The sequence below is a fragment of the Vombatus ursinus genome, unplaced genomic scaffold (assembly GCF_900497805.2).
Source record: "Vombatus ursinus unplaced genomic scaffold, bare-nosed wombat genome assembly UNPS02011700.1, whole genome shotgun sequence".
Taxonomy (NCBI): Eukaryota; Metazoa; Chordata; class Mammalia; order Diprotodontia; family Vombatidae; genus Vombatus; species Vombatus ursinus.
Window position 1 is genome coordinate 3301869 of NW_020951478.1, and position 26764 is coordinate 3328632.

Sequence of the window (26764 nt, forward strand, 5' to 3'; positions counted from 1 at the left end):
TGTTAACATCTTGATCACGTGATTATATAGCTGCTGAGACAGGATCATAGGGTAATCGAATGAGGGAGCTACTTTGGTGCGTGTACAGAATGTGCATAATAATGATCATATACACCTGGTCATCCATATGGAATAGATTTGCTTTCAAATGTTGAACCCTATTGAAGGTTTGGAAACAATTTGATGACAGGTTAAGAAACTTCAATAATATGTTGCACTTAGTCAAAAGCAGTTTGATAGAATCAGTGCATGAACACCAAAAATTGTGCACATGATCATGATGGTTTGAAAATTGCAGGGAAAAAAAAACCCTATAATGTTTCAGACATGCACATACTTGTTCTCACAGAGGGAAAATAAATTTGTAACATAATTGGGTGTTTATTGCTTAAGGTACTTTAAAGAATTTTAGTATGAGCCTCTTGGACCATAGTCATGAATCCCCAGGGAATTCACAAAACACTAACTAAATGGAAACCATTGAATTAGAACAAATGTTAAAGTCAACGTCACATTAGCATACAAGATAATGAAGAGCGGAAGATGAATACAACTTTAACCTGATCTATTCCAATGAACCATCATTACCAAAAATGGGAAATTGAAAAAAGGCAAAAATATTCACTATTTTTTACAAAAGGTTTAACAGAGATAAAGCAGTCATGAGAAATCCAAAAAATCCCAGAGACTGCTTCAGAAAGCAAACGATTTTACCAAATCAGAGGGATGGGAGCCAAGGATGACATTCATTTAGAATATGAACACATTTTCTTCTTTTTTTTTTACTATACATTCGATAACTGTCAGTAAAAACAAATAATGTAAAATTCGGAGTAAAATCTTAGATGATACTCTTAGCATTGAATAAAGTGGAACCAAATGATAAATGACAGAGGCTGATTAAATACTTTTTATTTCTGTCCACTTCTAGGTATGTATGAAGTGTTGTTGGGAGAGGGGAGGGGCTTCTAAGGAAGAGTTGTCAATTGCAGAGTAGAATTATAATTCTGGAAAAGCAGTCCTGGGGAAGGTGGTGCTCACCAGAGGGGTGCGTTTCTTGATTCTCTTACTCCAAGTTATTTTTTCCGTCTCGAGCCCCGCAACTGTCTTGTTGATAACTATTCTCACAAAATTCTCTCTCTCATGCATTCACCCTTAGTCACCTGCCCTCATTTTCATTTGTTGGGTATATCCTTTTAAAAGGTAAGCTTGTCACTGAGCAACCTGTGAAACAACATCAGTCTCTTTACATCACTCCCTGGCTTCCTTCTCATAGTAACTGTTTACAATTGAAGAGTCGATTTTGTTTCTGAGCTTTTTTTCCTCAAAAAATTGTTTTGTTGTTGAGATTGTTAAAATATTCTGCTACATTTTAGAAGAGCAGGTTGTTTTCCCTCTGTTGGCAATCAATGTATTCTTTCAATCAGTGCTTTGTTCTCTGTATTCAGACATTCTAGAGAGTTTTCTTGCATTATTTGCTCTATTGAGATAATGTGTTTTGATTTTTTTGTTGTTGTTGTTGCCTTAAGTTATACCTATACATTCTGTTATTAAGGTCAGCCTCTTTAGTTTGCATAGAATTCCTGGGTTCTTTTAATGTTACTTTTTGCTTCTCTTCTGCCAGAATATCCTTCACTTCAGGATTTTCATGTTCTGAATCTGTTAATCACAGCTTTGACAATATTCTACATCATGGAGTCAAAAATTTCCTACTCTGCTAATTCAAATCAACAATCATTTATTACATATCTATCATGCATTAGCCACTGTGCTGAGTGCTGGGGATGCAAAAACAAAAAGTAGTCTCTGTTCTCAAGAAGCTCACAGTCAAATGGAGGAGACAAAATACAAAATGCAAATAACTGTTTATAAACTATTACATCATTGTTGTCCTTCTTGTAAAATATCAACATATAGAAAAACAATATGTGGAAAAGTTTAGAAAAAGAATGAAGAAAATGAGAGAGGAAAATGACCAAAGATAGCCATGGAATATAGCAGTTGTTCTTTATACTTGAAGAGGACCAAAATGGCATCACTGTCAGGGTCAACGTACAATGTGTCTGTGGCTGATCAGACCAATAAAAGCTCGGAAGGTTCAACCATAAGTCAGGCACAAATAGTCTTATGAACATTTGGAATAGAGATGTCTCAAAATTTGCACATCCCATGTTTCTTTCGAGCTACTGCAATTCTGCTTTGTTCATAGAGCACAGTACCTTCTTTGATGCAAGTGTACCATGTTGGGTAGTCCTGTTCCAATGTCTGTCATGTCTCACAATTCTGAAGTTCTTTAGAGAGACCTTGAGAGTATCCTTATATCACTTCTGACCTCCATGTGACTGCTTGCTTTGTGTGAGTTCTCCGTAATATAGTCCTTTAGGCAATCATATGTTTGATATTTGAACAGCATGGCCAGCCCATTGGAGTTGTAATACCTGGCAGTTCAGCTCAAGAAAGGACCTCAGTGTATGGTATCTTTCCAGGTGATCTCAGAATTTTCCTAAGATGATTCAAATGAAAGCAGTTCAGTTTTCCCTGGCCAGGTTTCACAGGCATACAACAATGAGGTCAACCAACACAACAGCTTTGTAGCCCTTCAGTTTGGTAAGTAGCCTAAAACCTCTTCTCTCCCACACTTTCCTTCAGATCCTCCCAAATACTGAACTAGTTCATATGTATACACCAATCTCATCATCTATGTGTACATCCCTGGAAAGTACATCGCCAAGGTCAGTGAACTTATCCATAGCATTCAAAATTTCTCCATTTGCTGTAACCAGTAGTTTTACATGTGGATGGTGTGGTACTTGCTGGTGGAGAACCTTGTTGGCCAAAATTAGCACAAGTAGCAGAGCATAGATCTATACTGTGTTGCATCTCAGCCTCAGAGGCTGCATCGGTACACAATCATTGGTGAACAAAGAAGTCAAGCACCAACTTTCCACTTTAGCCTTGACTTGTAACCTTTTTAAGTTAAAAACTTTACCATCAGTGTGGTAGCTGATCTTGATGCCATTTTTGTGTACACTGAAGGCATCTTATAACATCTCTGAAAACATGCTAAAAAGCATGGGAGCAAACACACAGCCTTGTTTCACTCCATTGGTATCTGGGAAAGGGCCAGAGCATCATCATTATCCAGAACCCTTGCAAACAAGCCATTGTGGAACTGGCATACAATACTGATGAACTTCTCTTAGCAACCAAATTTTGCCATGATCTTCCACAAGCCCTCATGACTGACAGTATCAAAGACCTTGATTAGATCGACAAATATTATGGGCAAACCTGTCTCCTGCTCCTGGCATTTCTCCTGGAATGAATGGAGCCGCAAATGCCACGTCAACCATTCCTCAGCTCTTTGTCAAGCCATCCTGGCTCTCACATAGATGACAGTCTTTCAGCTGAGGGATCAGCCTATGATGGAGGACTCTAGCAAGAGTCTTGCCAGCAATGACTAAGACAGAGATCCCCCTGTGATTGTCACAGGATAACCCATTTCCATTTACTTTATAGAGATGGACAGTGGAGGCATCCTTGATCTGGTGGATAATCTTTTGCCAAATAACCCGGGAGATTTCAGTCAGTTTTCATATGATCAGTGGACACCCTGCCTGGTAAATCTCTGCTGAAATGGAATCGGCACAAGATGTTTTGCCACACCAGGGGAGCGTAATGGCATTCCAAACCTCTTCTTCAGTTGGAAGTTCAGCCAGAGGGGGATTGACTTCAACCTGACTATACAGTCAATGGCTTCAGCATTAGTTGATGATGGTCTGTTGAGAACACTATGGAAGTGTTCAGCCCATCTCTCCAGCATCATGTCTTTATCACTGATCAGTGTGGTTCCATCAGTGCTGAATAGTTGAGATTCACCACAGATTTTTGGCCCAGAAGTAATGGTCAAGGCTACTTTGGAATACTTTAGATTATAGAGTATAGGAGCGCTTTGGATTATTGGTTCACAGCATAAAACTGAATCTCATCTACCTTCCTACTGAGGCAAGAATCCTGCATCTCTCTAGGCTTTGCTTGCACTTTACTTTTGAAGGAGTTAAACACTACCTTCTTAGAGATGGAGGAACTATTTTGCTGCTAAACACTGGCATTCTTGTTTTTCATTTAGTAGCTTCTAATTTCCCCATCATTTTCATCAAACCAATCCTGATGTTTGTGAGGGCTCTGGCCCAGATGAGTAAATGTGGTGCTATACACCAAAACTCTGACAGTTGGTTACTCCTTTTCTGCTCCACTGTTGCCAAGTGTGTGTTGGCTCAGCTTTCCCTCCAAGTCAGCAATGAGCATTCTGCCTGGAGAAGCACTCTAATCTTTTGATGTTGAGTCTTCTAATAGTTGTCTTGCCTTGAGGCTGTCACTTTTGTTGAATATGAACATTTAGCTCAGCTGGGATAAGTCTATAATCAGTCCAGCATTCTGTGCCACACATCTCCTTAGTCACTCCCACATCCTGTCTATCTATTCTTACAATGACATCGTCTATTAAATGCCAGTATTTGCTGTGAGGGTGCATCCATGAAGTTTTATTGTGTTTAGGTAGTGTTGGTGATAAGAAGGTCATGAGACACACAAGTCTTCAGTAGTAAGTGACCATTGCTGTTGCTGTTTCTGACTCCATTCCTCACAAGGACTCTCTCCTGTGTCCGATAGTCTGTGCCTACTCTGCCATTAAAGTAACCCAGAATTACAAGCTTGTCCTCTTTTGCCACATTGATGATGAGGGTCTCCAGCTCTTCACAACATTTTTCTTTGGCCTCAGCAGCGTTTGTCATGTTGGAAGCATATGCATTGATATGGTGGTGTGGCACTTTCTTGCAAGTGGCAATCACATTATCATCACACTGCTATTCACTCCTTTTGGGAGACATACAGGCTTATTGACTAGATTAGATTTGATTGCAAATCTTACACCAGCTTCAGAGTGCTCCTCATTATGGTGGTTACTCCAGAAAAATATGTATCCAGCCCTGACTTTGGTAATCTGGCCTTCATTAGCCAGCCCTGTTTCACTGAAGGCTGCTATTTGGATGTGATACTTGCAACACAAGCTGTTCATCTTTCAGTTCTACTGGATTTCTTGTTGTTCATAAGCATGCACACATTCCTTGTATCAATGGTCAGTGGAATCACTTGAAAATTTTTTGTAATTTTTTTTTGTTTCTACTACAGGGTGGGATCCCTGACTGGTGCAGTAAGCAGGCCAGAGTTAGGTAAAGCTGATAATTTTTAGGGGACCTTTTCTAGCCCCTTCCTCATGCCAGGAGATGATCAGTGAGGTCCTTAAAAAGGCTACTCAGACACCCAGGGGGCTGCCGAATCCCACTTCTGCTTCAGTCCAGTGATGAGATGACCCTGTGCCCCGGGTCTCTTGTGTCCAGGGTTGTGAGTAGAGTTCCCAGTGTGTCTCCATTTACTGCTTTGTCACTAGCCAACTTCAAGATAGGTAAAATAGCAACATCATAACATAGCAAAATAGTTGAATAGCAATAAATAATGAAGTAGCATCATAGTAAAATGGTATGGGTGATATCTTTTGACTCGAGCATAAATTGGATTTAAATAAGGCAGAGTTTGCATGAAGTTATCAGCCTCATTTTCTTTTCCAGAGTCATCAGAGTCCAGTGGCAAGACAAAAATCAAGACGACTGGTGATGGCTTGAGATGTAGTGCATTAACTTGGCGTCTTTGATGTCTGACCAAGTTCTAAGCACTCCATAGCACCTGCTTCTTCGGTCTTCATGACCCATTGAAACAAATTGTTTGAGCCCCATCAGTTACCCTTGGCCTGGTTTATTTGATCTGCTAAGATGGTTTTACCAGGGTGTGGCCACTGCATATGCTACAGCTTCTTGGAGCCACAGGTGAGAGTTGAATGCCAGGTGGACACCAAAGGTGGATGAACAGCCCTCATGTGAGGGGTACTAACCCTCCCTGAACACCCCATACACCCCACAAACTATATATTTGTGTGTATACATATACATATATATGTGTGTGTATATATGTATATATCTATGTGTATGTAAATATATATATACATATATATGACAAATTTGAAATAATTAACAGAGAAAAGGCTCTAACATTAAAGAGGATAAAGAAATACTTCTTGTCGAAGGTGGATTTTAGTTGGGACTTGAAAGAAGCTGGAGGGTGATAAGGAGGGAGAGAATTCTAGGTATGGAGGAGAGCCAGTTAAAATGCACAGATTTGGGAGATGGAATTTCTTATTCAAGAAATGGAATAGAGGCTGTTGTCACTGGATCACAGAGTACCTTAATTTTTTAAAATTGCTTTATTGAGAGCTTTAATTTTCGACCTAAATTCATCCCTAATTTCTTATTTCATAAAATGTATATTCTTTTTGAGCCATTCTCAAGTTTCTTATTGTTCCTTCATTTCTGAGAAGTTCACAGCATTGCTGTCTTTCATCAGGAACTATTGGTTCACATATCCTTTATGTTTTTAATAATATTTACTAGTATATTTTTTATATTTTTACTTTATATATTTACTAAGTTTTCTTTGCTTATTGTGGTTTTACTCCTTTCTGTTTTTAAGATCTTCTTTGTTGCATTATCTGCTTTTGTTTTGTTTTTGTATTGAGCTTTTAATGAGTCTTCTTTTTCTCATTATTTTTTCTTCACTCCCCGTTCACTCCCCACCTCTGTAGCTTTTCTTCCCTGCCTTTTCTGATGGGCAGAACCCTGAGGATGGGCTACAGGGCTGCCTCATCCTCCCAGCAGGATTAATGCTTTGTGCTGTGTGTCCTCTGTAGAGGGAAAATTAAAAGGATTGCTGTGCAGTTGTGAGCGCCAAATTGAGATTACATATGTTGGCCTCTTACCAAGGTTTGTTACTGAGAATTACGTTGATATTATATCAGAGATTTTGTGGCTGACAGATGTTCACAATAAAGTCAGGGATTTACAAAAAAGGATCTATAGGCTACTTAAATCTATGTATCAATTTCTCCTGATTCTTTTCCCCACATTGGTTTGTAAAGCAACTAGAAGCTTTAGGGGGACTACCAACTCCATGCAATTGCTTTGAGATTTTTTGGGGGTGGCCTGAAATCACTGGGGTAGGTAGGTGGTGCATAGAATATGGGGTATAGAGTCAGGAAGATTCCTCTTCTTGAGTTCAAATCTGACCTCAGACACTTACTAGCTGTGTGACCCTGGGCAAATCACTTAACCCTATTTGCCTTAGTTTCTTCATCTGTTAAATGAGCTGGAGAAGAAAATGGCAAACCACTTCAGTATCTTTGCCCATAAAACCCCAAATGGTGTCACAAAGAGTCAGAAATGACTGAAACAACTGAACAACTCTTAATTTCTTTAAGTATTGACTCATTTGATCTCCTTGCTGTCCAAGGGACTCTCAAAAGTCTTCTCCAATACCACAATTTGAAAGTGTTGATTCTTCAGTGCTCAGCTTTCATTATATTCCAACTCTCAGTCATACATTGCTGCTGGAAAACCATAGCTTTGACTATACAGACCTTTGTTGGCAAGGTGATGTCTCTGCTTTTTAGTATGCTGTCCAGATTTGCCATAGCTTTCCTTCCAAGGAACAAGCATCTTTTAATTTCATGGCTGCGGTCACCATCTGCAGTGATCTTCTAGCCCAGGAATATAAAATCTGATGCTGTTTCCATTTTTTCTCCCTCTATTTGCCAAGAAGTTGTGGACTCAGTTGCCAAGATTGTGTGTGTGTGTGTGTGTGTGTGTGTGTGTGTGTCTTTTAATGTTAAGCTTCAAGCCAGCTTTTACACTCTGCTCTTTCACTCTCATCAAGAGGCTTCTTAATTCTTCTTCACTTTCTTCTCTGAGAGTGGTATTGTATACATATCTGAGAATGTTGATATTTCTCCCAGCAACCTTAATTCTGGCTTTTGATTCATCCAGTCTGGCATTTTACATGATGTACTCTGCATATAAGTTAAATAAATAAGGTGACAACATACATCTTTGTCGTACTTCTTTTCCAATCTTAAACCAATCAGTTGTTCCATGATCAATTCTAACTATTGCTTTTTGAACAGCATACAGGCTCTTCAAGAGCTAAGTAAGATGATCAGGTATTCCCATCTCTTTGAGGACTTGTCACATTTTGCTGTGATCCACACAGTCAATGTAGTCAATGCAGCAGAAGTCAATGTTTTTTTTTTTGTTTTGTTTTGTTTTGTTTTGTTTTTTTTCTGGAACTTCCTTGCTTACTCCATAATCCAGCAAATATTGGCCTCTCGTCCCTCTGCCTCTTTGAAAACGAGCCTGCTCTTCTGGTAATTCTTGGTTCATATATTGCTGAAGGCTAGGTTGCAGAATCTTATACATAATCTTGCTGGCATGTGAAATGGGTGCAATTGTTTGGTAATTTGAACATTCCTTGCCATTGCCCTTCTTTGGATTGGTACATAAACTGACTGTTTCAATCCAGTGGCCACTGTAGTGTTTTCCAAATTTGCTGGAATATTTTGAGTGCAGCTTTAACAACATCTTTTAGGATTTTAAATAGCTCAGCTGGAATTCCATCACTTCCACTAGCCTTATTGTTAGCAATGCTTCCTGAGGCCACTTGACTTAATTCTTCAGGATGTCTGGCTCTAGATCAGTAAGCACACCATTGTGGTTATGAGTGATGTTAAGATCTTTCTTGTATAGTTCTTTTGTGTATTCTTGCCACCTCTTCTTCTTCTCTCCTGCTTCTGTCCATACCATTTTTGTCTTTTATCATGCCCATTTTTTGCATGAAAGTTCCCTTGTTATCTCTAGCAAAGGAGAGGCTCACCAGCAGCTGCATATGAGAGGTTGGTGTTAGAATGCAACATCTGACTGAAAAAGCTGAAGAACTAAGACCAACAGAAGATAGAGCAACTTGGATACTACTACTGCTGCTGCTGCTGCTGCTGCTGCTGCTGCTGCTGCTGCTGCTGCTGCTACTACTGCTGCTGCTGCTGCTGCTGCTGCTGCTACTACTACTACTGCTGCTGCTGCTGCTGCTGTACTACTCCAATCCAATAAACATTAATAATGCCAGGCACTGTGCTAAGTGCTGCAGATACAATTAGTAAAAAGAAAAACAGTCCCTGTCCTCAAGGAGCTTATAATCTAATAGGGGGAAACAACACACAAAAGGAGGCAGAAAAAGGAGGGGAGAACAGGGAGTATCTTGTTCCATGGAGTTGAAACCAGGCAGAGTAGCAGATGCAGAGTAGAGTGAACACAGAAAGTTCAATTTCTGTCCTCTATAAAGAAAGGCATGGGGAGGAATTTGGTACTCTATTCTGCAGTCCTACTCCTACTCCTACTCCTACTCCTACTCCTACTACTACTACTACTACTACTCCTACTCCTACTCCTACTACTACTCCTACTACTCCTACTACTACTACTGCTACTGCTGCAGCTACTACTACCACCACCACCACTACTTAAGAGTTAAGAGGGGATGGGGAAGATGTCTAGTAAAAGAAGGAATTTTAGTTGGGATTTAAAAGGAACTTAGGGAGTTACTACTAGCTAACATTAAGCTGTGTAAAATACTTTTGGGTGTGTGTGTGTGTGCGTGTGTATGTAGTTGATTTGATCCTCATAAGAATATGTGAGGTAGGCACTATTATTATTCCCATTTTACAGATCAAGAAACTGAGATCGATAAGTAATTTACCCAAGGTCACATAACTTGTAAGTCTCAGAATTCAGAATGTGAGATTTGAACTCAGGTCTTTAAGGCTCTAAGCAGACAATGGCAACTCAGTGCTCAGAAAATAATGGAATGCCTAGTAGAGACCAGAGTCTTCATTTCCAACAGCAACATGTGTGATGTGATTACCAGAATAAATGACATTGCCAGAAGATATAAGGAACCATGCAATGTCTCAGGTGTGAGTTGCACCTCCCATTCATATGACATGTCTCTGGCCACATTTATCCCTGTGTGTGTGCTTCTACATCCTTGTTCCCTGGATACTTGGTGGCATGGATAGTGTTCTGGACTTGGAATCAAGGAGACCTGGATTTGAATCCTCCTATATGGTGTGTGATACGGATAAATCACGAATTTCTCTCAGCCTCAGTTTCCTCACCTGTAAAATCAGGTTTGACTTGATAATATCTAAATTCCCTTCCAGCTCTAAGTCTATGATCCTCTGAGCCCAGGATCTTATATGTGTCCCTCTCTGCATGGTCCTTGATCACATGTTTGCTGAATGTTTTACTGATAGTATGACAGCTGGGGAGAATGTTCCCAGTATGGGTATGGGGGCAATCTTTTCTTGTCATTTAACTTGCTATGCTGTTTGGATAAATGCCTTTTATTTTGAACTGACATATCCTTTCTGGTTGGTTCAATAGAAATAAACACATCAGTAAGGACTGATAAGTGGCTTTTAATGGGTGCTGACCAATGGTACCTCAAACCTAAAGTCCTTTCTGGTGCCTTGTGTGGTTGGAGGCATGGAAAGCGACAGAGAAATTGTAGCAGATGTAGGAAGGACATTTTCTGATATATGCCACTATTGTTCAGCAGCAAGTACATAGGGATTGAGGAGGTAGATGGAGGAAGTAACACAGGGTTGGCGTTTAACCAGGCATGAGTGAAGATAGGACAAAAGAGACAAGGGTTTCAAGAGTTGAACTGGTCAACTACGACGTCAAGATTATGACCTTATAAGAGAACAAAGTAAAGCAATGGTCTGGCAGAGTAGGGAGGGAGAGAGTGACCAGAGGTCAAAATGAACTTGAAGAACAGGTTTAGGAGAATCGAGTGAGACAGAGGGACAGATGAAAGGATTTGAGGCTGTGCTCAAATAAGGGTAATGAGTACTTATTGATCATGATCAGATCAAGAGTATGGTTCAGAAGTGGTTCTGAAGAGGAGGGAACGGAGGACTTGTCTAAAGAGAGTATGTGGCTTCTTAGTGACTTCATCAACTACTATTTTTAAAAATTTGTACAGATCATAGTACAGACATATAGCCAAGGAAAAATACAAAAGAATAGCAGAGTTCTATAAAAGTAGTGGTAGGAATATTAAAGTTCAGAATAATTTAAAACTAGTTACAAATACTAAAGACAATGGAAAAATGTGATTTAAAAAAAAGCTTTTTGAGGGGCAAAAGGAAGATCAAAGAAATGAATTTTGCTCTTCAGAGTATGTGGCTTAATGATAATAGACAATGGTAAGAAGGGAGTACTAGACAACTATTTTGCTTCTATTTCCTCTTCCTTTGAGGCAGAGTGCTGGAGTGAGTGGCCAGTCAGAAAGTCATATTAAATAGTAGATTCCCAAATTGATGCAACAATGACAGCCACATAAGCCTGAAACTATGAACATTTTTACCAATCACAGGCCTGAAAAGAGCCTCACGCCAACAACTATGATGAATAAACAATGGTTCATAGGTCAGAGGTATTTGGAGCTGAAAGGAACCTTTGCGAAGTTAGCCCAACACCCTCATTTTCCATATGCAAAAACTGAGACCCAGGATAGCAAATTAACTCACCCAAGGTAATTAATTTTGTAGTTTCTCATAGATGTAGGTTAGCAAATGTTTCTGTTCATGTTTCTTAATTTCAAGCATCTTCTTTTAGGAATTGCCATATGTTCAGTCTCACTATTAGGCATGGACTTTTGAAATCTGTAAAAGCTTAAACTTGAAGGGAATTACCTAAAAACCAGAAAGTGTTTTGTACTCAAGCAAGGTGGTCAAGTGGCTCAAATCTTTTTAGTGTGTTAATAGAACTTGTGAAAGAGGGTGCTACCAGGGAAAAGAAAAAGAAAAAGAAATAAAACATGTAACTATTAGAGAAAGAGCTAGAAATTATTTTAAAAGTCAATTCTTAAAATTATTTTTAGAAATGAAGAGAGCTTTGGTCAAAATAAAAAAGTTAGTCACTTTGGAACTGGGGCCAACCTCGTGATTAGCACACAAATGAATCATATTCCTGTTGCTTAGAAATAAGTAGCAAAGACTTCCAGGTCCCATGACCAACAAGAAGGAGGACTACAATAAGTCAACAAGCATTTTATTCAGTGCCTACAAAGAAACGTAAAGGACAGTCTCTGCTCTCAAGGAATTTATAGACATCATGCAGTTGTGTACTACATATATATGTGTATATATGTATATACATGTATATCTTATAGAAAACATGCATATGTGTATCTAACAACATACAGTTATGTACTACATATTACATCTTACAGAAAATATGCTTATGTATTATATATATTTATCTTTCAGACAACATGCATACAACTGTATATACTATATATGTATGTACATATATATGGGCATTATGTGTTATATTACTAGAGATAATAAATAGAGGGAAGACTGACTCCTTTGAAAAGCAAAAGGCCAATATTTGTCCTAACTGGGAATGTAGTGCTCTGTATATGCAGTACTGAGCTTGAGAATTGAGACTAGAGGGCAATGGGGCAAAATAAAAAAGTGTGCATGACTTCACCAGGCTTCCCTGAAGGAAAAATCCCAATATCCATCTCAGAACAGTTTTATCCATCCTACCCATGCCTCAGAAGTCACTTGGGCTAGATTGTGAGGCCAGTGAAACATGAATTGCCCAGCAAGGGATAAAGTTGAGATAATGTTGAAGTCCAGCTCACAGAGAAACCACTCAAATGTGAAGAAGTCAGAAAGCGAGCAGTAGGTGAATATAAGAAAAAATGACTGAAATTACCAAAGCTCTTAGAAAGAGAAAAACTCAGTTAAAGACCTTGAGCATAAACTGTTAAATCAACAGGGAAAATATTAATAGCAGAAGGGAATATGGCATATGCATCAGCTAATAGAATCCAGACATCTATGAGTAAATATTGTAAGACAATGAAAAATGAATATCTCATGAGATGTTGACTTACGAAACAGTAAATTGGATTCCCAAGAGATCATTGAAACATATTAGGGTAGTCCTAAATGATTTTTAAGAGAAATAAGAATTGTAAAAGGAGAATTTGTGAACTACAAAGCAGAAATAATTGGCAGAATAGAAAAAAATTGAATCCATAATGATGTCTCACCAAAAAAAGGGGCCAATCTGACTAAAAAGATGGCAGAAAATAAAATCAACAAAGTAACAAATGAGCAAAATTGAATCACAACAAAAACAGAAGAAATAAAAAGAATTATTATATCCTATTGCACACACTTGTATGCTAACAAAATTGAGAAAACAAAAGAAATAGAGGAATATCTTCAAAAGTATACAATGCCCAAACTAGCAGAAGACCAAATAGAGATCTTGTGTAATCCAATCTCCAAAGAAGGAATAGAACAACCTGTAAAGGAACTATTAAAGAAAAAAATTCTGGTTCTGATTGATTTATAGGAGTATAATATTAAACTTTTAAAGAACGATTAGTATCAATATGTTACAAATTGGTTCTAAAAATAGAGAAAGTACCTTACCACATTACTTTTATAAGACAACTATAGAATTAATAACTAAATTAGAGAAAGATAAAACACAGAAGGAGAACTGTAGACCAAAATCATTAATGGATATCAATATAAACATTTTTAAATAAAATCTTGTTAAACAGACTATGGAAATTCATCCAAGACATCATTCATCATGATCAATTTAGATTTATATTAGTGATGCAAACATGACTCAACATTAGGAAAATAATTAACACAATCATATGAACAACAAAAAATATCCAGAAGCTTATGCTTATTTCAATAGATGTGTGTAAAGCCTTTAGACAAAGCATAAAATTCATTTGTGCTAAAACAAACAAAGAAAACCCCAACCTTACAAAGTAGAGGCATAGATTGACATTTTACTACTGTCATAAAATGTGTCTACTGAAAATGAAAAGCAAGTATGTTCAGTGGTCGTACACTGGAACTTTTCCCAACAGATGCAGAAGTAAAGCAAGGATGCCCACTCTCTGCACTATTATTTGATATAATTCTGGAAATACAATAATAATAAAGCAAAAAGAAAGAAATTAAAGTCATAAAGATAGGTAAAGAGAAAAAATCCTCATTTGCTGATGATATGATGGTATACTTAGAAAATTCTAGGGAATCAACAAAGATGCTAATTAAGACAATAGTTTTAGCAAAGTTGAAAGCTACAAAATAATTTCTTTAAAAATCAACAAATTTCCATATAATAACAAAATCCAAGAGGCAATAAATAATAGAGGTAAATTCTCCCCCAAATAATGACAAAATGCATAAAAAGCTGTGAATCAATCTACTAAAGCATACAAAGGACTTAAGGATTCAATTACAAAGTGCTACTGGGGTTTTCTTCAAAAAGATACTGGAGTAGTTTGTCTTTTCCTTTTTTCCAGCTCATTCACAGATGAGGAAACTGAGGAAAACAGTTAAATGACTTGCCCAGGGTCACATAGCTAGTGTCTGAAGCCAGATTTAAACTCAGAAAGATGAGTTCCTAACTCCAGGCGAAGCATTCCAGTCACACTACCACCTAACTGCCCTATCATCCCTACACTTTCACTTATTTTCAATCTCTTTCTCACTGTCTTTACTGGATCATTTCCTACTGCTTACAAACATGCCCGTGTCTCCCTTATCCTGAAAAAATCCTCACTTGATCCTTCCATCCCTGCTATCATTCTATATCTTTTCTTCTCTTTGAAGCTATATACCTTGAAAATATCTGCATTAGATGTCTCTATTTTCTCTCCTCCTACTCTCTTCTTAAGCCTTTAAAATGTGTCTTCCAACCTTGTTGTTGTTGTTCATTTTGGAAAAGGACCAATGACAAGAGAAAGGTCATGTCTTGACTTGCACATGAATTGGATTTAAGTGAGGCCGGGCTGTGCAAAGTCATCAGCCTCACTCTCTCCTCCAGAGTCATGAAGTCCAGTGGTAAGCTTAAGTCAAGACAGCTGGCCATGGCCCAGCCTTCCAACCTTATCCTTCCACTGAAACTGGTCTCTTCAAAGTTACTAATGCTCCCTTAGTTACCAAATCCAATGGCTTTTATCTGTATTCTCCTTGACTTCATTTCAGCCTTTGTAACTGTTGGTTATTCTCATCCTCAATACTTTCTTTCACTAGATTTTTGGGATACAATTTCTATCCCGGTTTCCTTCCAACTTATGTGACTTTTCCTTCTCTTTTTCCTTTGCTGGATCCTCTTTCGGATCATGCCCTCTATACACAGGTGTTCTCAGCATTATGTCCTGGGCCTTCTTTTCTTCCTCTTTTATATTATTTGGTGATCTCATCAGCTCCCATGGATTAAATTAACATCTCTATGCTAATGATTCTAAAATCTTCCTTTCCTGGCCCAAACTCTCTGCTGACTTCCAATCTCAAATATCCAACTGCCTTTCAGACACCTCAAACTGGATGATGTCCAGTGGATATCCTAAACTCAGCATGTCCAAAATAGAACTCGTTATGTCTCCCACTAAACCTTCCCCATCTCCTACCTACCCTATTACTATAAAGGGCAACACCATCATCCCAGTATCTCAGGCTCAACCTAGGAGTCCTTTTGGACTCCTCACGCTCTCTCACCCCAGCTTTCCCCACCCAATCTATTGCCAAGGCCTGTCAATTTCATCTTTGCAGTACCTCTCTAAAACACTCACTTCTCTTCTCTTATACTGCCACCACTCTGGTGCAAGTCCTTATCACCACAAGCCTGGACTATTGTAATAGTCTGCACATAGGTCTGCCTGACTCAAGTCTTTCCCAACTCCAATCCGTCCTCTATTCAGCGACTAATTTTCCCAAAGCACAAGTCTAATTATGTCACCCTCCAACCCAATAAACTCCAGTGGCTCCTTATTGCTTCTAGGAACAAATACAAAATGCTCTTTGTCATTCAAAGCCCTTCATAACCCAGTTCCCTCTTACCTTTCCAGTCTTCTTATACCTTACTCCCCAGCACATACTCTTCAATCCAGTGACCCTGGCCTCCTGGTTCTTTCACCAATAAGACACTCCATCTCTCAGCTCCTGGCATTTTCTCTGGCTATCACTCATGCATGGAGTTCCTTCTCCTCTGCTTTGCCTACTGACTTCCATGGCTTCCTGTAAATCCCAGCTAAAATCCCATACTTTAGTGGAAGCTTCCCCCAACCTCTCTTAATTCTAATTCTTTCATTTCATTATTTCTTGTTTATCTCATCTGTAGTTTGCTTTGAATGTATTTATTTGCACATTTCCTCTCCCATTAGATTGTAAGCTCCTTGAGGGTAGGGACTATTTTTGCCTCTTTTTGTATCCTCAGTGTTTGGTACAGTGCCTGCCACATAGCAAGCACTTAATCAATAAATCTTTAGTGATTGATTGCTGTTACTTAACAATAATGGCAGCTAACATTTATATGTGCTTACCATGTGTTAGACATTGTCCCAAGAGCTTCATAATTACTATCTCATTTGATCCTGACAAAAACCCTGGAAGGTAGGTGATATTACTATCCTTATTCTACAGATGAAGAAATTGAGGCAAACAGGTTAAATGACATGCTCAAGGTCACATAGCTAGTAAGTGTCTGAAGCCTGATTTGAACTCCGGTCTTCTTGACCGGCGCTCTATTCACTGCGCCACCTATTACCTGGCATCAGGAAGACCTCCTGCCTTAAATACTTACTAGCTGTGTGACCCCAGGATAGTCATGTAACTTCTTAGTCTCAGTTTCCTCACTTGTAAAATAAGGTATAATGATAACATCTACCTTATGAAGTTGCTATGAGGGCCCAATGAGGTAACGTGCAAAATTCTTTACAAATCTTAAAGTGCTACTTTAAAAAAAAAACTAACTAGGATTAGCTATTATCATCTGAAGATCTTTCTACCTGTGATGCTCTATGATCATCTCCCTTCACTAACATAGATATCTATTATTGATAATATGCCTTTATTTTCACTTTCATGTCAGTGACCTAGGCTCAGTGCTCAGGGTATCATAGAACAAACTGACAAGGGATTATACTTAATGAGAGCTTGAAACAGGCTTCAGATTCATTAATTGATAATTGCTCTTGGCTGTTACATCCCCGGACAACTCCTCAAGATCTAGATAGATCACAGTTTGGGTTAATGTCCATACATATCTCTTAATAAATTTATCAATTAGTCTAATTTATGCAAGCCCTATTTCCAAGGAGAATCACTTTCTATGTTGTATAAGATCCTGTGCCTTCTGAGCCCTACAAGTTTATGAGATTATTAAGAAAAAGGAGTCCTCTAACAAGAGATGACCAACTCAAGCAGTTTTCACATCCATGGGCAATTCAATCTCATGCCTCTCTCTCTTTCAGATGCATCAGTTACTTTAGTAAGTGAAATTTTCAACTCAGCCAGACTTCAGTAGAAGTATAAGTTATTGATTATAATCCCTATTCATTTTATTATTTCTTATCATGATTACAAGTTCAGTCTTCAGTACATAAGTCTCAAATTACACATATCCAGACATATAGATGGAAATGGTTATGGTTCATATGTGACAACGATGCCACGGGTTGAGATAGTAACAATGTCCATGCATATAAGCAGATGGCCTGAAGTCAGGTGGGTGCTGGAGTGAGCTCCGAGTGGCTCTGCCAAGCCAATTGTAAAATTTTCAGTGTGGACATTTTTACCTTAGAAATCAACAAATGCTATAAGTCAGGACTTGATTTATTGTTTTATTGATTGTCTAGACTTAGGGAAATGATAGAGAAAATGTAAATAATGCAAATTAAATGGAAAAGTATGTGTGGTTAGTACTTTTTTTTTTTCAGAGAGCCAAATGTTAAACATTTCCCAGCACACCTCTGCCTATAGGCATTTAATTCTTTATATCTATTACCAGCTCACTTTGCTTAAGGCACTGAACTAGGCACTGGGAAGACAAAGATATCACGTAATCCCTGACAAGGAGCTTCTAATTTAATTGTAGCTAGGTGGTGCAGTGGATAGAGTACTGGACCTGAGTTCAAATCTGTCCTCATGCACTTACTAGCAATGTGACTCCTGTACAAATCACTTAATCTCTATCAGCCTCAGTTTCTTCATCTGTAAAATGTGGATAATAATAGCACCTGCCTCAGACAGTTGTTCTGAGGAACAAATGTAATGATATCTGTAAAGCACTTATAGTGCCCAGCATGTGATAAGTGCTATATAAAAGTTACCTATTATTATTATTATTGTTACTGTTACTATTATTGTTATTTTTATTTATTTACTTATTTGTTATTGTTAGCAAGAGAAGGACATGTACAAAATAATAATGTTACAAGGAGGAATGTGATAAATTAAAAGAGAGATCCAAATAAAAGTACTATGAGAAATTTGAGGTAGGAGAAATCATTTTCTCCTATGTACATACATTGTAGTAGTAGTGGTAATGGTGGTTGTTTTGGGGATGGAGAAGAGACAGTACTTTGGTCAACTCTTCCAGGACTGTGCATACCTAAATATAGATGGATCTTTTTGCATTGTTTAGTGTGTATTTGGTAAGGCCACTTAGATTTACAGTTTTCTTAACATCATTGCCCACTAAAAAAGCCTTTTAATTCATAATTACTGCTTATCTGGTTGATTTACCTAGAGTTGCCAATATCTTACAACAAATCACAGTTTCTAGACCATTTGAAATTCTTTATCTTTATTCTGGTTCATTGGATCTTCTAGAATGATTGAGAAAATACCATTCCTTCCACCAGTTTTTCAGTCCCTGCATAAGATCTAGAGATCTTAGGCATCACACGTTTAGATATCCTGATCTCTGATCTCTGATCTCTGACCTATGAATTAGAATCAGGCTTCAGAAAAAAAAAAAAAGGATTAGAGGAATCAGAAGTTGTTAATGAAATCCCAAACTTTTTCATTTACTGAGAATTTATTGAAATGAATTTAGAATTTAGTGATTCAATGTCAGTAAACTCTGATCTCACTGGCTCACACATGCTTATTGATTGATCACTGAATTATAAATTTAGGTCTAGAAGGCATGGGAGAGGTGATTTAGTTCAACCTTAATTTCCAGACCAGGAGACTGGGGGGGTCTGGAGAATTTAAGTGACTTTCCCCAGGGCATCCAGGTAGGAAGTGTCAGAACCAGGACCTGTATTCTTGCCAATGCCAAACGTTGCTTCTCTCTGATTCCTGGGGTTTGCAGTGAAAATCATCTATGTTTGAGGTCTGGGGCAGCACTGAATGGTTAGTCTCATTCCACAGCGAATCAATGTGTGGTATGGAACCTTTTTTTTTTTTTTTTTTTTGAAGCAACCTCTATCCCCTTAGCCTCTCAAAGCCTCCTTTGCTGAGTTCACTGGTTCCTTAGTGGTCTGAAAGAGACAGGATGTGCCTACAGTTGGATAAGTCCTTTATAGGCTCTTCTCATTTCTTCAGTTCAACATGGTAAAGCCTGACTTGGGAAGGAGCTAAGATTTCCAGATGACTGGAAGAACACCAATTATTTTAATCAGACTGAATCCCTATTCTCTAGGCATTTACACACTGAACTAGATAACATTAGAGAAGACAGAACTGTCAATGTACATTATCTAACCTAAGATAACACAAAGAAAAACCTCCAATGTAATGAAATGACTTTAAAATTTTACTTCCCTAGAATGTTCTGTCAGCTTGTCTCTGAAAATTTGTACATTTTCCAACTATCTTGTTTCATTGAGTGCGGGGTTCAGGCTAACTCCATTACTGGTACAAAGTGGGGTAGGAGAAGCAGAAGAGGATAGCATGCCTCACTATGCCTAATGGGTCACAGTGTCCTAAGATAGAACCTTTGGCGGAATTGTTAAGGTCCATGGCTAGAGACTATTGCTGCCTTGTGGAGCTTGTAAGTACAGATATATCTCCTTGCTTATTCTCAAATGTGCATGACTCCCTGCCAGATTTTTAGATGGAGAGGGGTGGGGGGAAGGAGATGATAGCAAAAAATCATCTACTATGTGCAAGATATTTGCCAAATATCTCACTGAATCTTTACAACAACCCTAGTGATATTATTATTCCCATTTTACAGTTGAGAAAACAGACAGAGGTTAAGTAACTTGTCCAGGGCGCACAGCTAATAAACATCTGAGGTTGGATTTATACTCAGGTCTTCCTGACTCTTACTAGAGAACCATCAAGGTCATTTCCAGGTCTCAATCTATACTCCCCATATATATCCTCTTACAAATATTTCTCCACCATGTTTATTTTAGTGGGTTTGGTTTTATGATTGGTGTCAAACTGATACTAAAACATTGATCTCATCACCCAACCCCCATTTGCTTTACCTGAGTTGATTGCTGGTTTCACTTTCACTTGGCTCCCTCTTAATTCTCTGTGAAAAAGGAGGAATTGTTGGTAGTTCCCTCGATGGTAAACAAGCAAGTCCTCAGACACTCTAAACTAGTTGTGTTTCCTAAGGGTATTAAAATCTCAAGTGTTGCATCCATGGAGTGTTTGATATGGGGGCAGGGAGGGAGGAGGGGATCCAGGACCTGGGGCTTGGACATGGGTGTATTTGGACATGGCCAGGTGCTCATTTGGAGAGGGCAGTGTAAATTCCATTACTTAGTAAAGCACAGAACAGATGGCCCTGTCAGTACTAGGCACAGCACAATCATGGACCATATGAGCATTCCCAAACAGTGCTGCATATGTAAGCCCAAGCTGCCAGCAACACCTTTGGTATTTAAATCCCAGCATACCACCCCCATCCCTCCAGTAGAGAGCTTACAGCAGAGAATTTGCTTAAACAATGTGTGCTTCTTGATTTTAATTTTCAAGGACATAACTGGGGTTATTTCTCTATATTTCTTTTCATTTTGGAAAATCAACACTAGCCAAGTTCTCTGTGAAGCAAGCAGGTGGTGCCTCACAGCATCCAAAAGGAGTACATTGGGGATTAAGTTCAAGACCCCCTAGCCCTACCACTGTGGAAGTCATTTAAAGTTTACCAATGATTTAGTAGCATCAGGATTCCAGAAGTGAATAATTTATATTTCTAATGTTGCTGTTTTAGCACCCTTTATAGGTAACAAAACTTATCTATAACCTGTTTGGATATGTATTCTATTGATCAAAATCCCCCATTTCCCAGAGTTTCAACAAGCCAGTCACACACACCGAAGGCATCACAACAGTGCAAAAGAACACTTACTTAAAATAAATGAAAGTTAATTAATAAAGAATTAAAATCAGGCAGCAAGCACTTTATCACCCATTTCCCAAAACTACATCCTCTATATTTTGGAAGCTACATACAAAAAGTTGCTCAGGGCTGAGTGTTAAACACCAGTTTCAGGCACAGTTTCTCAGCCATGGTGACAGCCTAGAGAGCTTTGGGAGTTCTGGCTTCTCATCATAGCAGCGGCATTGGGAACTGAGCTTTTTGGAGGAGTGACCGTTAAACAATCGTTAAAACCTCAGGCATGTACTGAGTTGACTGCCTCTAACTGTGTCACCAATGAGGTCTAGATGAGATGTTGGATCTCAAGGCATTTGCTTCTCTCCTCTTCTGTTACCCTCACTCATTATTGTTCCTTTTCTTGCAAGACCATGCCCAGATCCCTACCAGATATGCTCCAAACATTGTCATTCAAGTGAAATCTATAATGGGGTAGTGTCGTTCCCCTACACTTTACCCAAGCTTGTAGGGAAATAAAATCCCTCTCAAATTAAATAGAAGATTGAGATAGATAGGAGATTCCTATTAGGAATGGGTGGATCTAGGTTTGTCTTTTTTAGAAACCTCCCTGTGTACAATGCTCACCTATGAAGTCAGAAACCAGATTTCAGAGTGAAATGAAAGTGGAGGCAATGAGTGTAAACATCATTTGTTTGTTTTTTTAAGGAGTTTCACTGTGAGACCATGGGGTAAAAGCTACCAGGGATGATATGATCTTAAAGTTGAGGGATGCTTCGGCAGATTTGTAGGCAGCAGAGGAAAAAATACTTATAGGTAGGGAGAGATGGAAGATTAGACAAAGAGGATGAGAGCAGGACTGATCTACTAAATCAAATGGGAGGTGTTGGGATTAAGGGTATCTGTAGGGTGGATGGCCTTAGGAAGATGAAGAGTCACTTCATAAGGGACTGGAGTAAAGGAGGAGTAAAAGAGATGATGTTGAGAGGTTTTGGGATGAGGAGAAAGGGAGAAGAAAGACTTCATGGCAAAGGGCTTAAACTTTCTCAGTAATGTATGAAGTGAGGCTTTCAACTAAGAGGTTGGAGAGGAGGGCTATGAGGAGCTTCAGGAGACAAGAGGAAGTTTGGGACAGCTCCTGAGTTGAGAGGGACAGAGAATCAATTAGGGGGAATGAAAAGTATTGTGATAAAGGTCCAGTTGGGATTAGACCTCATTTTGTAATGCAGGAGTGTCAAACTCAAATAGAAATCAAAGGTTGTTAAGCCATACTTAAGGATCCCTGGTGGCTTTAGGTTGACTTAGAAAATCAAGTGCTAATCTATGTATAGTCTATTGTAGTTTCATTTATTTTGCTAAATATTTTCCAATTACATTTTATTCTGGTTCCTCTTGTTTTGGGTTTTTGAACCTTCTGTTGTAATGGACTCTCAGCTGACTTCCTCCAGTTTCATTCAGAAGTTTATGAGTAGGAACAGAGGAAGAGGCTGGTGGGAGTAATCAGAGATTGGGGTTTGAGGTGGGAGTAATGGTAACACAAGGGAGCAAAGGATTCAGAGCAGAAGATAGCAGGGAGTTGAATTGGTCAACTAAGGGGTTTGAAATGGGGAAGAAGGTGAATAGCTGGGTTGAAGTTGATGGTTTGGAAAAGTTCCAGGAAACAATGGGATCGGATTTCTTGGTGAGGACAAAGAATAAGACCAACAAGTGGGGAGAGATGGAATACAGAGATGGATAATGATCAGATAAAGGAATTTCAGAGTTCTTGATTGAAGAAGTGGGACACTTGTGGATGATAACAAAGTTAAGTGTGGGACCAACCCTGAATATAGCTCAAGTAGAGTGGAGGGATAGGTCATAGGAACTGAGTAGATCAAGGGCCTGAGAGGGTACGGTGTTGGAGGGAACATCAGTCATGTATTTTTAGATCCTCTAGTATTAGGACAGGAGATGGAGTGCAGAAAGGGAGATCGTGAACCAGGCAGTGTCCTAGCAGTGTCCTAGTTGAGAAAGGAAGGGGGAATGAACCCAAAGAGTCCAAATGACACATGAAATAAGAGCAAAAGACATTTAATTTGAATAGAATGCAAGGTAAATAGCACAGAATTAAATCGGATCATAAATGTTTCCTTGCTAATCCTTCTTTACCTCTACCATAGCAGGAGTGGAACACATCAGTTCAAACTCATGGCCCAGGTGTTAGCGATCTGTTAGAAATGATATTTTTTTTCTTAATTACTTCTCTTTCTGTCTCAGTTTAGTAACTAAGGAATGTTGATCTCTATGGAAAGGTTCCCAAACTTATTTGGCCTAACAACCCCTTTAAAAAAAAAAGTGCCCCCTTGGAAATCTACTTTTTTTAACCCTTTAACTTTTCTTTTAATTTGTGTCATTTCAAAAAATAGATATTTTTAAATGACACATCTTAAATTTAATAATTTATTGCAAATGTGTGTTTTGTTTTCTGAACTGAAATTTTGATGACACGGTATTGTGTCACGTAACTGTATACAAGTCATTATAACTGTAAACAAGTCATGTAACTGTATACAAGTCATTATAACTGTAAACAAGTCATTATAAGCACATATTCCTGCTGCTGTGTGCTGGACTTCCTGACAATGCCAGAGAGGCTCACCTGCCAACACTCAGAAAATCATGTAATCATTACAGTTTTAACTCTGTTACACAACAGATGAATCATGTATGAACGGTTTTTCAAAATTTTATCTTCTTTTCTTTCCTTTTGCTTTCACTGCCCCCTTACTTCTATTAAATGACCCCCAATTGCACCCGAGGCTATTACCACTCCCCTGGATCATTCCAGCATCCCCCAGGGAGTGATATAACCATTTTGGGAACCTCTGATAGGAATCTGATCTTCCGGATATCTGAATGGCCAGGCCAGGTCCCAACATTTCCATATCTCTGCCATCTCCATTCAGACCAAACCAACCACCCATGCTCCTAGCATGGTCTAGATGTGGTTAACATTTATTCTCAATTCTTTCCTCTCCCCTCCCTCCATGACTATGTCTTCACCTATCGGTTATAGCCTGGAGTCCTGCCAAATACTGCCAAATTCTCATTGGTTCTTTTAAACTGACTGTATTGTGAACACTCCAGTCAAGAGTGCTTGCTTGGCAACATCACTGTACTGCAGAGTTCACTCATAATTTTTTGGAAGATACAGTCCATAGAATTTCCCCCAATGAATGAGGTTCTCTCTTAGACCCAACCAAACATTATGGGAAGAGGGATTCTGTCCAAAGACTCACCCCTCTACAGTAAGAAAAACTTAGAAAGTTAGAAAGTCTGGTCTGATTTCTCCTCCAGCTACATCAATATTAGTTCAATACCGTGTGCTTACATGAAATAGATAGCTATGATAGAGGAATGGATATTTAGAAAGACAGATAAAGAGATAAATGAATGGATAGACACATAGAGATAGAGGAATAGAGAGGCAGATAGAGATAAGTAGAGGAATGGTTAGACATATATAAATAGATAAATGAATGAATAGTTAGACAGATAGAGCATTTATTAAGTGCTTGCTATATGCCAGGCAATATGCTAAGCTCTGGGCTTGCAAATGCAAGTCTGTTTTCAAGAACAGTACATTCTAAGAGTAGACAGCACATAAAGTAGATAATATAAAGTACTAGAAGTAGTGGTGTGGAGGGTGCTAGGGAGTGGTGTGTAGACCTGAGCCCTGATGAGATAAGGTAAAACCTCACCTGTCAGAGGTCCTCATTCATTGTCAAAACATTCCTATGAAGTAGTTCTGGGAAAAGTCATACTCTCTCCTTTCTTTTTACTTAAGTAGATGAGAAATTCATTAACTCTGTGACCCAGGACAAGCCATTTTGCCTTTCTGAGCCTCAGTTTCCTCATCTATAAAATGAGGGGGTTGGAATCCTCTTCACCTTCACCTCCTCTTCCCCTCTCCCCAGCTTTCTGAAGAAGCAGGGGCAATTCCAGGATTGGATTCCAGAGATTTTTCCAATTTTCCCAAACTTCATCTGCTAGTATCTATAGCTATATGATTTCTGCTCCTCTCTGTTTCATAGGTTGTGTCATCATTTCCCTTTTTGTCTAGTCAGCATTTCACCTCTACTCCCAATTTGATCACTAGTGCCATCTCTTTCCCTGTTTTCTATTGCAGGAGGCTGACTATGTCCTGCCCCCTTTCCTGTTCATTCCGAGGGGGGAGCCCAAATCTGAGTTTAGCCTTTCCTACAGTCTTCTCTGTTTTAGCCACAAAGCTTTTTTGCTAGGGACAAATATCTTTCCAGGCCACTGGAAACTGGAAGAACCCAACACCTGAGTAAATCAAATCAACAGGCATTTATTAAGAACTTATTATGTGTCAGGCATTGTGCTAAACTCTGGGGATTGAAAGAAAGGTGAAAATAGTCCCTGATCTCAAGGAGCTCACATTCTAATGGGAGAGACAATGAATAAAAGGCTATATACACACAAAATATATCCAAAAATAAACTGAAGGTAATCTTGAAGGGAAGGCATCAGTATTTAGGGGGACCGGGAAAGGCCTCTTGCATAAGGTAGGATTTTAACTTAAAATTGAAGGAAGCCAGGGAAGCTAGGAGGCAGAGATAAAGATGTAGAACTTTCCAGATATGGGAAAAACACAGCCAGAGAAAATGCACAGAGTCAAGAGATGGAGTGTCATGTACTAGGAACAGCAAGGAGGGCCAGTGTCTCTGGATTATAAAGTATATGGAAAGGAGTTAAATGTAAGAAGATTGGGTAGGTAGGAAAGGATCAGACTGCGAAGGGCTTGTAAACCAACAGAGGATTCTATATTTGATCCTGGAGCTAATAGGCAGCCACTATAGTTTATTGACAGGGGAGATGGAGTCTATGTTCAGACATGGGCTTTAGCATAATTATTTTTGCAGCTGAGTGGAGGATAAACTAGAATGGAAAGAGATTTGATGGAGGGAGACCATTCAGCAGGCTATTGCAATAGTCCAGGTGTGAGGTGATAAGGGCTTGCACCAGAGTATAGGTCATGTTGCAGTAGGGGTATATGAGAAATGTTGCAGTTAGAATCAACAGAACTTGACAACATACTGGATATAGGGAGGGGAGAGTGAGGAATTGATGATAACACCTAAGTTATGAGCATGGGTGACTGGGAATATGGTGGTACCCTCGGCAGTAACATGGAAATTGAAAGAAGGGGAAGAGTTTAGGAGGAAAGATGAGTTCTGTTTTGAACATGTCAAGTTTAAGATGACTACAGGACATTTGGTTTGAGATGTCTAGAAGGCAGCTGAAGATACGACACAGAAGGTTAGGGTTGGATAAATAGATCTAAGTATCATCTTCAAAGAGATGATAACTGAAGCCATAGAAACTGATAAGAACACAATTTAGCCTTCAGTCTTCTTGTCTCAGTGACAATATCTCTGGACTGGGGGTGACGAAGTCAAAAAGGCAGCTCCCAACTCCCCCCCACCCAGTTCTTCTGTGAAGGCAAATGGGGAAGCTAAGAGAAAGGCTATTTGATGCTGGAAAGTTGAAAGTAAGCCACTGAATCAGCTGGGCTTTATGCTAATGGGTACATGCACTATGGAATGGCCAGGATTCAGGGAGGACAC